General features: G+C 38.2%; 1 protein-coding gene across 2 annotated transcripts in view; it reads left to right on the top strand.

Moving 5' to 3' along the window:
* Positions 1–18,894, top strand: part of SGCZ (sarcoglycan zeta) — a 321,303-nt gene that overhangs the window by 137,455 nt on the left and 164,954 nt on the right. The window lies entirely within an intron of this gene.

Consider the following 18,894-nt stretch of genomic DNA (forward strand, 5'->3'; position numbering starts at 1 on the left):
TGTTTCAATGTGTATTCTGGACAGCTACTTTTTTTTCTGTGGATGTCTTTAACTGCATTCACACATCGAAATCCACTACAGAAAATAACTATTTAAATGCATTAGCCATACCACACCACTGCACAACACTGCAGTGTTTGAGACTTCGTTATTCGGTTAGGACTTAAATACAAATCACCGTACATGACGCAGTAATATAGGAATCTGGGGCTCTAGTCTCACAAGATTATCTGTATCCATTTCTTTTGTGTGATCACACAGAAAAGAGGGAAGAGGGTGAGAGGAGTCTTGGAATTCAGCCACTCCTAATGTCAGATGACACTAGTGATGCAACCAGGAAGTGTCCAGGACCAGCAGAATCTGGACCAGCTGCGGTGTACAAAGAAATTGTGCCTATTCCTTCCCATAACTGCAGCCTAAGATTACACTGGATAAGTAATCTTGATTCTTAATAGAAACTAACAGTCAATTACTGTCCGAATCAAAGCCTGTCTGCCCTTGGAAGGAGTAAGCACACACTGCCCTTACGGCAAGGATCTGGTCATTTACAGTTTGGAAAAGTAATAACTCTTTTCTGCTGCCAAGAACTCTATTTATTTATTTATTTACTCGCTAACTGTGCTCTAGTGTAGATGTGATTTTTCCACAATGCCTTTCCATCAATATTCCCACAGCATGTGTGTGAATATTCATGATGCTACACTTTTCTGGCTGTTCTTTGATAAAGCTGGTTCCTGGCATTGAAAGGATGATAAAATCAGAGACCTACTGAGTGAATAATGTTACTGCTCAGTGAAGGTCAAGGGACTGGACTTCATGAGTAGGTGTATTTCTTCTAGTTGTATAACTCTGTTTTAAGTCACAACTCATGTTCCTGTCTCAGCAAGTAAAATAGTATGAATTTTAAGGGGAGAAAAAAAAAAAAAAGGATTAAAACAGAATCCTATTGTTTGCACATCTCTCTTCGGGCTTAAAAGTTGGGCTTTTACAGTCCTTTCCAATTGTGGCATCTAAATTGTTTTTGTGATGATAATACTTGAGAAATCTAAGATTTTTTAAACATGAATTTGAGCTTAGTGGAATTGTGACTAATGTAATAGTCTGATAACTGCAGGAATTGTGTTTTAGTTGCTTTTGATGATTGACTCAATTCATACAAAATAGTGTTCATGTAAACTAGAAATGAAACAGTGAAAGAGAACAGAATATAGGCACTATCGTATAATTTACAGTTGTTGTTTTATTTGAATCCCTGTATAGTCTAGAACATGAGCATCTTGTATGTGACCACACACCAAAGGCATGTATTGATAATATAAATAGGCAATACTTGAAAAGAAAACAAAAAAACAGAAAAAAAAAAAAGTGGAACAACAGTGACAAAAATATTCCATAGTTCACCCAAGTATTATTATTACATTTTTGAAAAGCTTAGCCCAAACTTTATAGGCTGAACTTTTGTATATGGAAAGCTCTTTTGTAACTGTCTTCTCCAGATTGGATTGACACATGATAATTTCAGTTAAGTCTTTCTTGCTGGTACTACAGAAGTGGCTTTGTGTAATCCTTTCCCATCTTAGGGAATGTGCCTCAGCAATAGATTCAGTATCATTGACTACTCACAAGATGTGCTTGGCAGCAGTCGACTCCAGATGGTGAACTAAAAAAAAATCTGCTTTCCTGCAGCAGCAGTAGCATCTGGGTATGTGGCTGCCTTTCTTGTTGATTTCTGCTCAGCCTACTGGGCTCGTTTTCTAGTTTTATAGCATCATAGATATCAAACTACCCATGTGAAAGGCTGCTTTTAGGATGCATTCTCTTGTTAATGAAAAGTATTTAACATTTTTGATATGCTTCAGATAGAAGTTTGGGGGTTGAAGTGGTAAAATGGGAAGCATGCTTTTATTGGCATGAGTCGTATTTCCCCATGGACTAAATACCCATTGGAGGTTAGAGCACATAAGCATTTTCTCTAGAAAAGACTGTTTTCTGTGTGCTTTGAGAATCGGGCGGCATAAGTGGGTATTATTTGGAGATAATCTTTGGCAGATTCACATCTGAACTAAAACTATAAATTCACCCCCAGACTTGTTCCCAAGGCTGATGCAGGCCAGCAAGAAGTTTAGAAAATTAGCATTAACCTTGATAAGGAATATAAAGCCCAGCTGTTTTGCAATGAAATTTGAGATGCAGGAATTTAAGATGAAGAACACTTGTAAAAATATACCCTGCTCTGTCAAAGGCCTGATCTAGATGAAAACAAAGCATCTTTTCTCTGATAATAAGGTGATGCTCTGCAGCTAGCCATCTTTTCACATCAGTGAAAACTAGATCAGTTATTACTATTTTTTTAATTTTTTTTTTTTTTTAGGAAAAAAACACAGACTGTATTTGTTGGTATTTTGATAGTGTCAGAAATGATAGAAACCCAATATTGGTCAGTCCCTGAACTTTAGTAAAGATGCACTGAAGGTGCTAAGGACATCCATGCTAACAATCCAAGCAAAGGCTGCCTACAATTGTCTGTATGCACCACATCAGAAATAAGACAAATTGTGTAACTGATGTTGTTTAGATGTAACTGTAGGGTGACAAGGTAGAATACAGCCTGATGTGTGTTGCACAGCATGTAGATGTGTAAGCAAGCCTCTGTAAAAAGGCAATCAAGTGTTCTGCTTCAGACCACTTTCATTGATAGGTTGTATTTGTCAATGCTTTAAGAAAACATTGTGAGTACGCGCCGGAGGCTGCTGTGGGGACAGAAGACATCCTGCCATGGGTGCAGGATGCATGCTGCCTCGGGTGCTGTGGGACAGAAAGGCTTGACACCCCTGGGTGCTGCTGGGGCAGGGTGCTGTGTCATGAGTGGCAGGGTGTGTGGGATAGTATGGGCAAGTACCTAAGCCAGTGGGCCCCTCCAGTGCTTTGGAACTTCACCACTGAGCAAGTGCAAAATCCAGAAAAAATATTAAAACACTTAAATGAGGTGTGTTGTCATTCTGGTCATATCAGAGAGGGACAAACCATGGCAACGTGCTGGGGCTTGGCCTATGCTTACAGAGCCCTGTTCAACACTATCCAGCAACTTTAAAAGGAAAAAAATGTCCCTGGATCTGATGGCAAAGCAACAGACAGCACAGCTGCTCCAGCTCCAAGCACAGTAGCTACACCAGCCCCAGCGACAAGTGCAGTAGCTACTCAAACTTCGACCGCAACAGACAGTGCAGCTACTCCAGCTCCGAGCACAGCAGCTACGCCAACCCCAGCGACAAGTACAGCAGCTACCAAAACCCCAACAACAGATACTGCAGCCACTCCAACCACAGTGATAAACACTGCAGCTAAACCAGAGGACAGATTCATGCCAATATCAGTTGCCCCTGTACGCAAGGTGAAAAGCAAAAAAAGACAAGAAAGATGAAGACACAAGATGAAGAAGAAATGGCAATGCACTTACTACCCGGGACAGCATCTGATAAGGAGTCATCATCACATGAATCAGAGGAAGAAGAGGTGACTTCTCGACCTTGGACCTCAACCAAGCTATGGAATATGCGAAAAGATTTTACCCGTCAACCAGGGGAGCATATCATCACCTGGTTGCTCTGATGCTAGGACAATGGGGTCGACAGTCACAAACTAGAAGATAGGGAAGCCAAGCAGCTGGGATCACTTGCTAGGGAAGGGGGAATTGACAAAGCTGCTAAGATTGAAGTGGCTCAGATGGACTTAGATTGGCAACATAAGGGTGAATTATTTTTGGCCTGGTGGGCCCATGACACTTCAGGCCATCAGGGCATACAGATGGGCTCGTGATCAAGGGGTGGACTTAACAATGGGCACTATTGCCCAGGTTATTAATGAGTGTAAAACATGTGTTGCAATTAAACAAGCCAAACGGTTAAAGCCTCTTTGGTATGGAGGACGATGGCTGAAGTGCAAATATGGGGAGGCCTGGCAGATTGACTATATCACACTCCCACCAACCCACCAAGGCAAGCACCATGTGCTTACCATGGTGGAAGCAACCACCGGATGGCTGGAAACATACGCTGTGCCCCACACCACTGCCTGGAACACTATCTTGGGCCTTGAGAAACAGATTTTGTGGTGACACGGCACCCCAGAGAGAATTTAGTCAGACAATGGGATTCATTTCCGGAATAACCTTATAGACACTTGGGCCAAAGAGCATGGCATTGAGTGGGTATATCACATCCCCTACCATGTACCAGCCTCTGGGAAAATCGAACGGTACAATAGGCTGTTAAAAACCACACTGAGATCAATGGGTGGTGGGACTTTCAAACATTGGGATGCGCATTTACCAAAAGCCACCTGGTTGGTCAACACCAGAGGATCTGCCAACAGGGCTGGTCCAGCCCAGTCAGAACTTTTACATGCTGTAGAAGTGAACGGAGTTCCTGTGGTGCACATAAAGAATTTGCTGGGGAAGACAGTCTAGGTTATTCCTGCTTCAGGTAAAGGCAAACCCACTCGTGGGATTGCTTTTGCTCAGGAACCTGGATATACTTGGTGGGTAAGGTGGCAAGATGGGGAATTGTGATGTGTACCTCAAGAAGATTTGATTTTAGGGAAAAGCAGCCAATGAACTCAATTGTATGCTGTTGCCTGCTATGTAGCACTTCTATAGCCCACCAACTAGATGCGTTCAGGTCACCAGTGACCGGCCCTGACTTTCCTCCGACCATCATCCCACCAAAGAATGAACTTTGATGAAACCAGACGAGTTTTGCAGTAAAGGAACAATCAGCATCATCAGGCAACGATCCAACACTGCACACAGCCCCTCGTGCTCTGAAAGACTGTTACAAGAGATGGAGCCCGACATTATGGACCAGATGGACTCAGCAGCTTTATAGGGATTGGTCCATGCACTAAGGAATGATATCTATCTCTCTCTCTCTCTCTCTCTTTCTGTATGGATGTGTATATATATATATATATATATTTATATATAGAGAGTGACAGTATGTTGAAAATGTGGGATCTGAGCATGACATAAATGAATAAGGGGTGGATACTGTCCTGGGTTCAGCAGTAGCAGTCACTTTCTTCTTCTTAGTAGCTGGTGCAGTGCTGTGTTTTGACTTTCAGCCTGGGAACAGTGCTGATAACACCGATGTTTTTAGTTGCTGCTCAGTAATGTTTACTCTAACCAAAGACCTTGTGAGTTTCATGCTCTGCCAGGGAGGAGGGGAAGCCGGGAGGAAGCAGAGACAGGACACCTGACACAAACTAGCCAAAGAGGTATTCCATACCACAACACGTTATGCCTACTATATAAACTGTGGGAGTTACCTGGAAGGGCTAGATCACTGCACAGTCGGACTGGGTATCGGTCGGTGGGTGGTGAGCCGTTTTATTCTCTTTCCTTGTTATTTCCTTTATTACTATTATTATTGGTGGTAGCAGCAGTGATTTGTGCTATACCTCAGTTACTGGGCTGTTCTTATCTCAACCCGTGGGAGTTACATTCTTCCGATTCTCCTCCCGGGAGCCGGGGAGAGGAAGGGGGTAGAGAGTGAGAGAGTGGCTGCATGGTTCTGAGTTACGGCTGGGCTTAAACAATGACAAAGCCCAAAATCAACTTTAAAGTATGAATTTCTCATGCCTCTTTTTCAGAGAAGGAAGTGTTTGGTCGCAGCAAGTAGTTAAGGTTCTACTCTGTAATAACTCATGGAAAAAGTCTGAGCATAAATGTTGTTATTTGTAATTCCTACAAAATGATAACAACTTTTACAGCTTCGTCAGCTCAAATCTCACACTTCTTATATGTGATTTGTTTGAAAATCCTGTCTTTGATAATGGCTCTCTGGAAAACTATAAACTTTTTCTGTTAATAAACATGCTAGATTGCCTTGGTCTTATCCAAATGTTTGCTTATTGTACGTTTATGTAATTGTACATCCCAGAAGTGATACAGTAATAATTCATATAACTATTTGATTTCACAGTACATTTATCTGTCTTTCATTTCTGCTGTGTGTTGCACTGGCTTTAATATTTATTTCTTTTTAAAAAATGTTTGCTTTTTTTTTTTTTTTTTCCGTGAGGCTATACCTTATACTTCAATGTAGAGCACTAGGAGTTTCCAAAATGTATTGAAAATTCATACATAGAGCTTACATAAATCGATACTGAAATAATACTAAATGCTTCATAGGCTGTGAAACCTGGAATATAATTACAGTTATTTAAGAGTATGCAAGATTGTGCTTTATGGTCACTAATAATTTACAATACTCACTTGCATTAAAGAACTCTTTATATGTTAAGAACTTCATGTTTTGAATAATTAAGGCAAGAGTATTTAAGATATTTTTCTCCCCCAAATGACCACATTTATACTAGCATGTTGTCACCACGTAAGATGGATGGCCCTCTCTGCTGTCAATGTTTTTCTTAATGTTTTTCAATTACTTTCTTAAATTCCTTTTTCTTAAATGAATTCTTAAATTCTTAAAAGTTTTCTTAATGTCTTTCAGTACTGAATGGGGACATATAAGCAAGGCGGAGAGTGGCTTTTTACTAGTGGCTGTAGTGATAAGACAAAGGGTAACTATTTTAAAATAAAATAGGGTAGATTTAGATTAAATATTAGAAATAAATTCTTTACTGCGAGGGTGTTGAGACTCTGGCACAAGTTGCCCAGAAAAGCTGTGGCTGTCCCATCCCTTGTCATCAAGGTCAGGTTGGACAGGGCTTTGAGCAACCTGTTCTGGTGAAAGATGTCCCTGCCCATTGATGGAGGTTGGACTAGATGATATTTAAAGGTCCTTTCTAACTTAAACAGTTCTATGTTTCTGTGGTTCTTCCTCAGTAATTATTTAGCATAAAAGGGAATAATACATTATTTGCATACTTGTTCTGTTGCATAATACTGCTATGTATTTATACAAAAAAGGTGAAATAAAAAATGAAGAATGTTATACTATTGTGTTTATTATGGGACATGACCTTCAATAAATTTACTTACCTCCCATATATACTGATATAAAGAGGATAAGTCCTGCTAATCATAAAAACCAAATTGGCAACAGTAAAGTAGCCCAATTTAGGACTAGAAAATGGGAGTCTAATAAAGAAAAAGAGAAGTGATGTGCATGCATTTCAAACTTATGTGTGGATTTCCATAATTGGGCTGCAGAGAAGATTGGGGTACTCATAGGAGACTATGTGTCCGTATGTCTGTACCTGTTTTGCCGTTACAGGATTTTTCAATGTAACACAGATTAACATACTTTAAATAAACATTGACATGTTTCATGCAAAAACACTGTGTGGAAATGCCTGACTTTTTTACCCCTTCAACAGAAAAAAAAGGAGTGATTACAAACAAGGGCTGGATGATTTTTGGTGCAGCATGTATAATGAAATACGGGCTGTGTAGTTTCAGTTGCTGTTAGTGTTGTACTGCAGAGTGTAGAGAGAAGGTCCCCATGTTTCTCCAGAGAATGAGGCTTTTGGTTCCTAAAAAAAGAAAGGTGATGGTGGACATACAGAAATATTATCCTCCACATTTTACATATGAAATGAGGCACAAGAAGATCTTGATCTACCCAATCTTACAGTGGCAGCCTGAGACACAGCTGGGGAGAGCAGTTAGAGACTTTGTCCTGTGCTACTCATTTGCCTCATCGGCTAAATCCTCAGGATTCCCCAGAGGGAATCGGCAATTATCACTAGTGCCACAAAACCTCTGTGAATAATTCTAAGATACATGCAAGCCAATTGGCAGCATTAACTATGTTAAAATAATTTTGTATTGGATAATTTTCCCCAATAGGTAGTTATACAAGCTCTTCGTGTGTGCTTGATTGCACCAATTAATGCTAGTGAATACTTTTTTTTATTGAATGGCTGAGAACTAGCAAACTATGTAATATATACAGATTTCTTGAAGCTCTTAGCTCAGCAGTCACACAGGAAGAATGTTTTACCTTCAACCAGTTCATTAGTTCAAATGTAGCTAAGAGCAGCATAACCTGCGGAAATGCTAACGTTGACACAACAGAGGCCAAGCATGCTTGGGCAACAGCAAAGGTGAACAGATGCCCAAAACCAGCTTCAGCCTACACTTAAATAAGCTTCAGCTGGTTTTATTTCAACTCAGTTTCACAAAACGAAAAATGAACAGCAAGTAAAGTATCAAGAATGGAGAGAAAATGTTCATTTTAACTATCCATCCAAAGGAAACAGGGGTCTCTTATATCACTTGAGGGGCAAAATAGATAGACCTCCACTTTAGTTCTAATCCCATTCATATTCCATTCGTTTAGTGCAACAGGTACTTGTCATTGTTCTGGCCTTAAAGGAACTGAGGTTAAACTGAGATCAGAACTGCATTCAAATATGCTAACTAACTCAGAGGATTTGGCAACCAATAGGAACCAGATAAATGCTATAGTATGTAGAAGAACACAAGAAATAACAGTCTATGACTCTGTACTACTTGACCTTCTTTAGGAAGGCTCTTCCTCACAGATTGTTTTCTTTCATTTCACCCATATTGATTTGCTTTGCTTAATGCTTCCTTGTACAGCTTTTGTAATCTGATCATTTAATTTGCATTCCAATTGTTCAGTTTAACTGTGGTAAGGGGAGATTTGGCAAAAAGCACTGAGCAGTGCAACAACTCAATTAGTAATGAGGCTGGTCTTAGTGCTTCATTTTTCTGGATAATGGGTAGATTATCATATGTGCTGTGTTACTATTGATTTTGTTTTTTAATTAATGTTTGTAGTCTTTTTTTTTTTTTTTGATAGTTAAGTCATGCATATCTAAACAGAGCTCCACTGTTTAAAATTCTTGGATGTTCACTGCATCAATTTAAAAGGAGTAGCCACAAATACTGATACTTAAAAATCCTTTCCAAAGGACTTGTCTTTGTTAACTATAATAGGATTCGTCTAGTACTGCTTAAATTAAATCCAGCTTTATAAAAATTCAAGTACAATAAGCAATCATGCTGGTTTCTGACAACATAGGCTTTTCTGTTAGGAATATCAGCTGTCCTTTCTGGGCTGGGGATACTGTATTTGCAGTTATGGGGTCAGAGTATCTCATGTTTTATACAATATCAGTGATTTGTGAAAGTGTCACTTGTAAAATAACAAAAAATTATTAGCATATGTATATTGTATGTATATTTTGGACTTGTATTTTATGAGTTTGTGTGCTGCCTGTTAAATTTTCTATGATACCTTTCCAAGATGCCCTGAACTTATGGGAGAGTAAATCTACCCATTTCTAAAAGCTACACTGAAGCTGTAATTCTGAAATACTGTTTGAATCTGTAATAAATGTTCTCAGAGAACATTTTTTCATACCTTCATATTGTCCATGATTCTTCATGGGTTTTTTGGGGTTTTTGGGTGTTTTTTTGTTTGTTTGTTTCTTTGTTTGTTTGTTTTTTGTGTCTGTGTTTTTTTTTCTGGGGTGGGGGAAAGGGGTGGTGTTGACAGTTTTTTGTTTGTGATTTAGGGTTTTCTTTGTTGTTTTGGGTTTTTTGTTTGTTGTTTTATTTAGGATTTGGGGAGTTCTGTTCATTTTCGTTTGGTTTGCTTGGTTGGCTTTGTTTTTTTAAGATAGGCACCACCAGGAAACTATCCTAACTGAAACCAATTTTGTGTATTGAAAGGGAGTCAAGCTCTTGTGACTATGACTTGGCAGAAGTAATCATAAAGAATTTGGTGGTTGTTTTGAGACACTTTGGTCAAAGCTTCATGGCTTAAAGAAAAGTTGTTCATTGAACAAGTGTCTAGATCAAGGAGGTTCAGTTTAAGCTGGTAACATAGGGAAGGAGAAACATATATTGTCCTTCTTTGTAAGCGGCACAATAAAGCTACATTTTGCCATTGTTTCAAGGTGTCAATGATGTATTGCTGTCTTAAAATTATACAAATAATAAAACATTTTTTTCCTGAACATCTTTTTATTTCAACATCTTACACTGGTAAGTGCTACTACTATTCTGTCATTGTTAGTTATGTATTCATTTTTAAGGATCAAAGAACGATCACTGTCCTAGAGGCCAAGTAGCATAGGTTAACCGCATCCATGCTACCTAGTGTTTGGCTTGTTTCTGGATCGCGTATGGTCCCCCATTGCTCAAAAAATCAATTACTATTTCAGTTTTTAGTTTAAGTTGCCTGAAATAATGTACATACTTTTTGCATAGTATAAAAGTGAGTTGCAAACTCTAACATAACAGGAGAATGTAAATCTGATTCAGGCTTCCACATGCTGTCTGCAGCAATGGTCCGTGGGGTATGTGTGTGTGCTGCCTTCTGTCATCCTGTTTGTGCGCTTGAGTGAAAAATCTGGGCAAAACCTGTGCCAGGAGGTGTGCTAACAGTCAATGTGGTGAGTTGGTGGTCCACCTTTTGAGCGAAATTCCTAGGCCTATTTAGCAGTGTAGATGTATACACTAATAGTATGTCTGTCTATATTCCAGGTTTTACCAGGAGCAGATATAGTTAGAAGTTCTTATATCATACTTTTTCGTATAAAAAAATGTATGTGGGTGGGGATTTATTTTGGAATCTAAGCTTTGCTTGTGAGTTACATAGATTTGTTGGTTTTATTAAAAGTCTGTATTCTATAGTACAAATATAATATTTTCCTCCTATTTGTTCCTTTATGTGCTGTGATCAATCTCTAAAACCAACAATTGATTAGGGAGTTATGCAGTAATTCTGTAAATTAAGATATGCAGTGAGCATTCTGGATTGATTTTAGTTAAACAGTTTGTAAACTATTCTTTGGTTTAGCATCACATAAATCAGAAAGTAATGGCAAACAATTTATTTAATATGGATATATTATTTATGTAGGTAATGTTTGTATTGCACCCAGTCAATAGTATTTTTTGCAATTTGTTTCCGGGAAACCACGCATTTGTTCTCACTGTGTTTCTTTTATGATGTTTAATCTGTGTATTGTTTTAAAATATCTGTATTGCTAAATTCTGACCATATAGGTATTCCATTTTGGTCAGCAAGATCCAGTCAACAGCGCCTCTTTTGTTCAAACACTCTTCAACATATCCTTCAGAGAGGTTTAATTATACACAATATTCTGTGAATTTTGCTGTTTTATAGCACTCTTTCTGCATATGAATGTACACAAAATGAGGCTATTGCATAGAAGGGTATGGCTGTTCTCAGCTCCCTACAGTGTCCGTCAGCCCAGATCTCTCTGTTTAACTAGCCAGAAAAGAGGTATTTCACTGATACCGCATTGTAATCTTTATTTCTTGTTGTGTTAATTTATGAACTTCAAAAATGGTGTTGTTTTTAATGTCTATGTAGCAGCTATCATAATCACTCTAACATGATTATCTTTTTTAAGCAACATTGTAATTAAAATAAAAGGTGGAAAGGGGAATTAATTCATCACACAGCTGATAAAAGATTTACTGTGGTCACTTAGTCTAACTTCCTATGTAATACATAGCAAGGAAGTACATAAATTTTATCTGTATGGTACCTTGGTTTTATTTTTAGTTCCTAGGTACTGAAACAACATTGTTACAGAATTTGTTACAGAATTTTTCTTCCTCATAATGGGTGTTTTCTTTCAGATTACATACCCTTAACTTTGACTGCCTGTGACATTAAAGATGGTGCTCCTTGAATCTTTCGAAATTGCAGTACTTTTCCTAGTCCTTTAATAGTTTGTCACTTCTCTAAACTTTCTCTTCAATTTATCAGTGTATTTCTTCTTGAGTTTCTGTTGACCTTTATACTTTGGGTTTTATATAAAGAAGAAGCCGATATTTTAGCTATCAAAACTTAGGCAGGTGCCTATCTCTCGCTGTTCACCATGAAGATTCAGAAGAAAGTTTTCTCTTTTGAGATGAATGTTTTGTAGAAACTAGTTTGCCATCTTAAAGTATTCTTACTTCTGTACTGAGTCTGTACAGCAAGGTTTTGGTAGTGGGGGGGCTACAGAGATAGCTTCTGTGAGAAGCTGCTAGAGCTTCCCCCATGTCCAACAGAGCCAATGCCAGCTAGCTCCAAAACAGACCCACCGCTGGCCAAGGCTGAGCTTATCAGTGACAGTGATAGCATCTCTGGGATAACATAGTTAAGGAATGGGTGAAATAAAATATGGCAAGTTCAGTCAGAGAACAGCAGAGTGAGAACATGTGAGAGAAACAGCTCTGCAAACACCAAGGGCAGTAAAGAAGGAGGGGAGGTGCTGGAGCAGAGATTCCCCTGCAGCCAGTGGTGCACGTCATGGTGAGGCAGGCTGCCTCCTTGCAGCCCATGGAGGTCCGTGGTGGAGCAGAAATCCACCTGCAGAATTTGGAGGGCCCCATGCTGGAGCAGGCTGCTGGCAGGCCCTGTGGAGAGAGGAGCCCACACTGGAGCAGGTTTGCTGGCAGGTCTTGTGACCTCACAGAGGACCCACGCTGGAGGGGCCTGTTTGTGAAGGACTGCATCCCATGGAAGGCACCCACACTGGAACAGTTCATGGAGAACTGCAGCCTGTGGGAAGGACTCATGTTGGAGTTCAGGGAGGATTGATTTGTGGGAGGGATCCCACGCTGGAGCAGGGGAGGAGTCCTTCCCTGAGGAGAAGGGAGCAGCAGAGGCAAGTGTGATGAACTGACCACAAAACCTATTCCGTGTTTCCCCATGTGCCACTGGTGGGGAGGCTCAACTTTACTCCCAGTTTTCTCTGCGAGTAAAGTTGAGCCTGAGAAGAAGGGAGAGGTGGAGAGAAGGTGCTTTTAAGATGTGGTTTTGTTTCTCATTACCCTACTCTGATTTGAGTGATAATAAATTAAACTAGTTTCCCCAGCTTGAGTTTGTTTTGCCCATGATGGTAATTGCTGAGTGATCTCTACCTGTCCTTATCTTGACCCATGAGCCCTTCGTTACGTCTCTACTCTGTTCAGCTGAGGAGGTGATAGGGCATCTTTGTCAGGCACCTGGTGTCCAGGTGAGGCCAGCCCACCAGAATTTCACTATAAAGATATTTTGTTGGAAGTAATACCAATTATGAATCGTTCTTTAATTTTATTTTTTTCCCTAACAATGCCTCAATAGTGAAATAGTCTCAGTTTGAAACCTGTGGTCAAATATTTGAGCTTGGAAAGGGCTTTGTGTAATCAACATAGTGAAAACCTAACACGCAATGATTAATTTTGAGAAATCATTTCACTTCTAATGGAACAAGAAATGTTAGATTTTAACAAGAAATGTTAGATTTATCATCAGCTGTGTTACCAAAATTTACAAAATTCATAAACTAAATGCTCTAAATTCATACCTGCTCTTCTTGTGGTTGCATTTTGAATCACAGGAAAATAAAACCTTAAAAATAGTTTAGTTAGGTTATTTGTTCACCTGCGGCTGTAGAAAATTTTTCAAACAGCTTCTGGGTAAGGGCTTACAAAAATTACGTCTGTCATTGATTTCTTTATTTACTTCTTGGTCTCTTATTTAATGTAGGCCAGAAAGGGCACATTATTCATTTCTGGTCACTGAGTGAATGGCTTCTGCAGTTAACACAGATAAAGCTTGAAGGAGTAGATGAGGGTGTGATTTGTAACAACAAAGAGTATTCTACAGCAGTGTTCGTACAGCACCTGTAGAAGTGTACAAGATCTTACGCAGAAAAGACTTCAATAAATACCCTTTAATGATTTTAATCGTTTTTGTAACAACAAAGTGTAATATTCCACAGTTTTATAAAGTTTGTTTAAGAGTTTTATGGAAGAAAAAAGAACACATTTTCCAGGAAGGAAAAAAACTCCACATTTTCCAGCCCCTCAGCAGAAGGCTTAGTGGTGTTTCAGCATAGCTGAATTTAACATGATTAAACTTTTCATTAGGTAGTTTCTTCTTGGGGTAGCTACTGTAAAAGAACACATGAAAGCCATTGCATTTGAATCATCATGGGTTTAGGTGAATATGTATACATAAAGGCACACACGTATATATCCACATACAAATTGTAGATAGATTTTGAGAAGTTGCCCAGCTTTAAGACTGGATCTGATTAATTTTATCTCAGTAAAATGTCTTGATATTCTATTGTTACTGCTTCCTCCAAGTCATTGTTAAAGGTACAAAATGGGAGTTCTCTGTGGTACTCCATTTCTCACCAGTCTTCAGGTAGAGGATGACCATTAATCACTACCCCCTGAGTCTATGTACCCAGCCCACTTTTACTTACATAGTTAGCCACCCATCCACAGCCTCAGTTTACCCTTTGGCCTCTTTTCAAAACTGGTGCAACATTTATCTTTCTCCAGCTGTTGGGAGCCTTTCACAATCCTCATGATTTTTTCAATGATGAAAGAGGGGCCTTGTGGGTATAGGAGCCAGTTTTTTCAGCACGCTCAGACTGAGCCCATTTGATCCCATTGACTTGTATGAGTTGAGTTGTCTCAATTAAGTCCGTGCTTCAGTCCTCATCCACTGCTGGTAGCAATTCTCCTTGAGCTGTTTCTCCCAGAGGCCTGGGAGATATAGCTGGTTAGGATTGGGTCCTGACTTTGCATAGCAGTTACTGGATGTTTACAAGGACTATGCAACATCACATTATATGTAACAATTATTACCTCATATGTAACATTTAATATATCTTCATGTTATCTGGCAAAATGAATTGTCTCTTGTGATGTTTTTTTTTTTTGAGGTTTTTTTTTTCCCTGTGTATTATCAGTATTTGTAAGAAAACATAATTCTGCTGTTTGGCATTTAACATTTACTGTTAAAATTCAGCATTTTGCAACTATGAGAAATCCGTTTTGATGTTTTGATGGTTGTGTTCTTTGAATAGTTCATGTAACTGACTGATAGAATAACTCGTCTAGTAGAATCTAAGCCAAACTGGAATTCATTACCATTGTTTGTAGGATTAGATTTAGAGAAATAAAATAAGAAAGCAGGTTTCTGGTTGGGTTGGTTTTTTGGTTGGGTTTGTTTTTGTGTGGGTTTTTTTTTTTTTTCTTTTTCTACTTTAACAAAGTAAATCCTCATCAGAACCCTGCTGTTAGTGATTGCCAATTACCTGCAACTGCAGGAGCACTAGTAAAGCATTGCCTTAATTAGGAAGGCCTAAAAGTGCCCTTGGGAACTAAACAAGCATAAATGTAGCTGAAAGGTTTTGTTTCTCCTTGACAGATACCAGATTTTGTGCAGAAAATACTGATAGGCATTCTTGGAAACACTTTCACTGAGCTGCTATGAATGTGCTGTTAATCAAATTAGGTAAATTCACCTAATTTGATACTGATCTTGATAGCAAATTTTGGGGGGGGGGGTATGGTACTTGCTTAAAATACTGTTTTTATAATCAGAGGCAGATACACAATGTCCCTTAATTCAGAATTATTTGCCATGCATGCTAACTAGTAAATGAGCAAAGGCTATTTCACCTGATACATAGCAAAAGAGAAAAGCAAGAACTGTCAAAGTTAAAATGAATGAAACTACTTCAAGTAGTATAAAATCTGAAACTATTAGCATTAGAGATGTAGCTGCTTTAGTGTCCATATTTTGCTGTGTTACAAATCTTGTGATGACTCATGTTTCTTTTTGCTTTTTACTTCTCCATTTTCCACAGTTGAGTTTGAGTGTGAAGTTACCATTACATATAACTTCTAAGTCTTTTTAATGTTTGATTGCAATATAATAATGCAATATTAACATTAAGGGAGTTTTTAGCATAGTTGCAATTATAGACAGAAAATACTGTTTGTTCTAGTTTATCCAGGGATTAAATGATGAAACTTGTTTGTTTCCCAAATTCCCAAATCCCTTCAAATTCACCTTCTATTGTACTTTAAGATGTGCAATGAAGGCCCATTTTTAATAATATTAATAAAAGATATTGTCTGATGCTTTAATGGGTATTTACAGTAGTAACTCATTTAGCTGTCTCTCCGTTATCCTCTAAAATTACTTCTTTTCTGGCTGATAGAGTATTTACACTAGGATGTTTCTAGCAGTCAAGATGTGACATGTACTCTTCTGCATTCTTCTAGTATGCTCTCCATTATACTATAAAACCCTGTTTGCATTACCTTAGTAGAACAGTGGTTAAAGCACAGATGACTAAAAAGCAACAAGAGGTTTGGTTTTGGTCTGGTGGTTTGTTTTGTTTGGTTTTGGTTGGTTTTTTTCTTTCGATTTTTTTTGTTTTCTTGGAGGGTTTTTTTTGGTTACCTGTTTTTGTAACTTCCAAGGCTTTATTTTCATTCAGAACTGGATCGAGTGTTCACAAAGTAGAAAAGATCACCTTTATAATATACAGATACCTAGATACCATGCAGTTTTCAGGCATTAGTTTTTAATTTGTGACAACAAAACTATGTTGGTGGTGATGCTTGTTTCTACATATGGAAGCATCCTGTGGGTCTAGGAGGCATGGTATTAGCTGGATTTGGTGAAATGGTTGTGAAGGTGGAAGATGCCAGCCTGAGAAAGCCTAGCTCTCTTTTCTAAAGAAAGCAATGCCTTACTTGCTAAGTTTTAAAATAAATATCTCTGACTGTAAAGCCAGAACCTAAAACAGATGTCTAAGAAAAAAAAAAATCAGACAATAAATATCTTCAAAACCTAATTTCCTTTCATTAAAAAGTACATATTGCCATAATCTCATTTGTTTAGAATTAACTGTAACAAAAAAGATACCTGGATTCTTTTCCCAATACTTCTGTGGCTTTTCTGTACAAGCTGTGATAAATAACTACAGGCCAGATTACTCCTGCTGCTTTTCAAGGAGAAAGGAAGATTTACAAGCTTTTTGTTCTCTCACACAGTATAATTTAAGTTAATTTTATGTTGGTAGGTCATCTGAGCAACTAGAGTTTAACTCTTGTACTAGACATATCTGAAAGAAGAAATATAGAGAAGAATAGCTATGCCTGGATGCCTTTCCTTTGTTTCTGGGAGAAGAGTATTTTCCTAGTGAGAATTTCCTAATTTATGTTTTTTTTTTTCTTTTGAAATTAATTTGTAAGTAGACTTTCCTTATTGAAGTAGTGATGTTTTTTTGGTTTTTTTTCATGTGCAGCTGAATGACAGAAGAGCATTTTTCTTTAGAAGCAAGGATACCAGGGAATATTTCCAGAACAAAAAGTTCAAACTGGCTATTTCGATGAAGTTTCAAGTTTAAACAAAACTTTTAATATCGATAATAATGGTATATTTTTATCGGTTTTATAATTTTATTTTTTTTTTACCCCTTATTTTAGTAGTGCTTACGTTGCATAAATTCAACTGAAGTTGACCATTGGGATGAAAATATAATGCAACCAAGAGCTTTCTAGCCTTTTTTTTTTCTTGATTGTAGGTCTTTTTGTCTCTACCTTTTAATTTTTCAAAGCATCCTACCTGCAGATTTGACATGGACAATGCTGTGAAAAATTCATTAGGGTAGTATATCAGAATGATCTTACTTTCTGAAGAAGAAACGAAAGTTAAATTCTTGAATTCTGGATTGAATTCTGGTACCTTTATGGCTTCCTGACCGCTATGGGTAGCAATGTTGTGAATGGATAGAGAAATCTGTGGGGTATGACTTTTTGTTTGTTTTTTGTTTTCCTTTATATGAATTATGTGGCATATTGATTTATGCACTAGTCTGTGCTTTGAAAGTATCTGAGGAGTGGCAGAGTGGTGACCCTCTGAATAAGAGAAAATTTGCTAGCGATCCTCCTAAGGCTCGCAGATTTTGGAGGAGGGGGTGTTCTCATGCGCAGCCATTTTTTTCCCTTATTTGTTATTTTATTCTGCAAAAGGATTGCATTTGGATATTTTAAGTATCAGTTATGAAAAATAGTAATGTTTTTATACTCGAGAACTTTGTTTCATCCCGGCTTTACTTTCCAATAAAAGAGGACCGCTGGTATAAATTGCTTAAATGAAGAATAGGTTTCTGAGCTGGGTGTTGGTTTTGCATAATGAAATTGAATGTAATCAGAAAATGTTCACACTGAGTATTTAATTAGACTCTAGGTGATCAATCTTGGTAGGGACTTTGCTAATTATCAAGTGGCTGAGTCACTGAAAAAGTCAAAGTAATGTTTCAGAAGGCTGTACTTCGCTGAGGAGTTTGGATGTGTGAGAAGCATTTGAGGTGATAAATGTTAAAGAAGGTGGATGGAATAGGAAAAGGTTTAGTAAATGGTTTAAAGTTAATAATGATCCCTTCCCAGGTAGCAGAAATAATGAATGAAGGTATAGATGTATGAGGGACTGGAACTGCAGCCTACACTAACCTGTATAAACTACAGTTACTGAAAAAGACAATGCACTTTTGTGAGGACAGTATGTAGAAGCTGAAAATAAATACACAGCTTAATAAAGAGGGGCTGCAGTGAGCGGAAATAGTTAAGAGAAAAGCCATGCCTCTCCTGCAGAGGCTATGTTAGCTCTGAATTACAATGGTAGGAATAATTCTGTTTTTCTCTTACTTTTCCTTCCTTCCTTCCTTCCCCTTTTTTTCACATGTCCCTGATCAATTATGTGTGAATTCTGTAGACATATTTATGCAGAGCAAGCAAAGAGCATATAGACTTTGTCCCCATAGAGCTAACAGTTCCACTGACTGCAAGAAGGGATAGGAAAAAAATCTGCAAAATCAGCATCTCTGTGTCTCATCTGTTTCCCTCTCTATCCAAAGATGTTTTGCATTCCTTAAATTGTGCTCTGTTTCCATATGGCTTCTGTTAATGCCTTGTATTTCTCCAGCATTTTCTGGAATGTGTTATTTATGGCATCTAAGACACTTGTAAAATGATGAAATGGGTCACATCACATTTCTGAGACATTGGAGCTACATGTGTCATGACTCTTCCAGAAAACTTCATATCCTTTGGCATCTGTCCCTGGTCAGCCACTGTGA

Source organism: Lathamus discolor, chromosome 1 (assembly GCF_037157495.1).
Source record: "Lathamus discolor isolate bLatDis1 chromosome 1, bLatDis1.hap1, whole genome shotgun sequence".
NCBI classification, from domain to species: domain Eukaryota; kingdom Metazoa; phylum Chordata; class Aves; order Psittaciformes; family Psittacidae; genus Lathamus; species Lathamus discolor.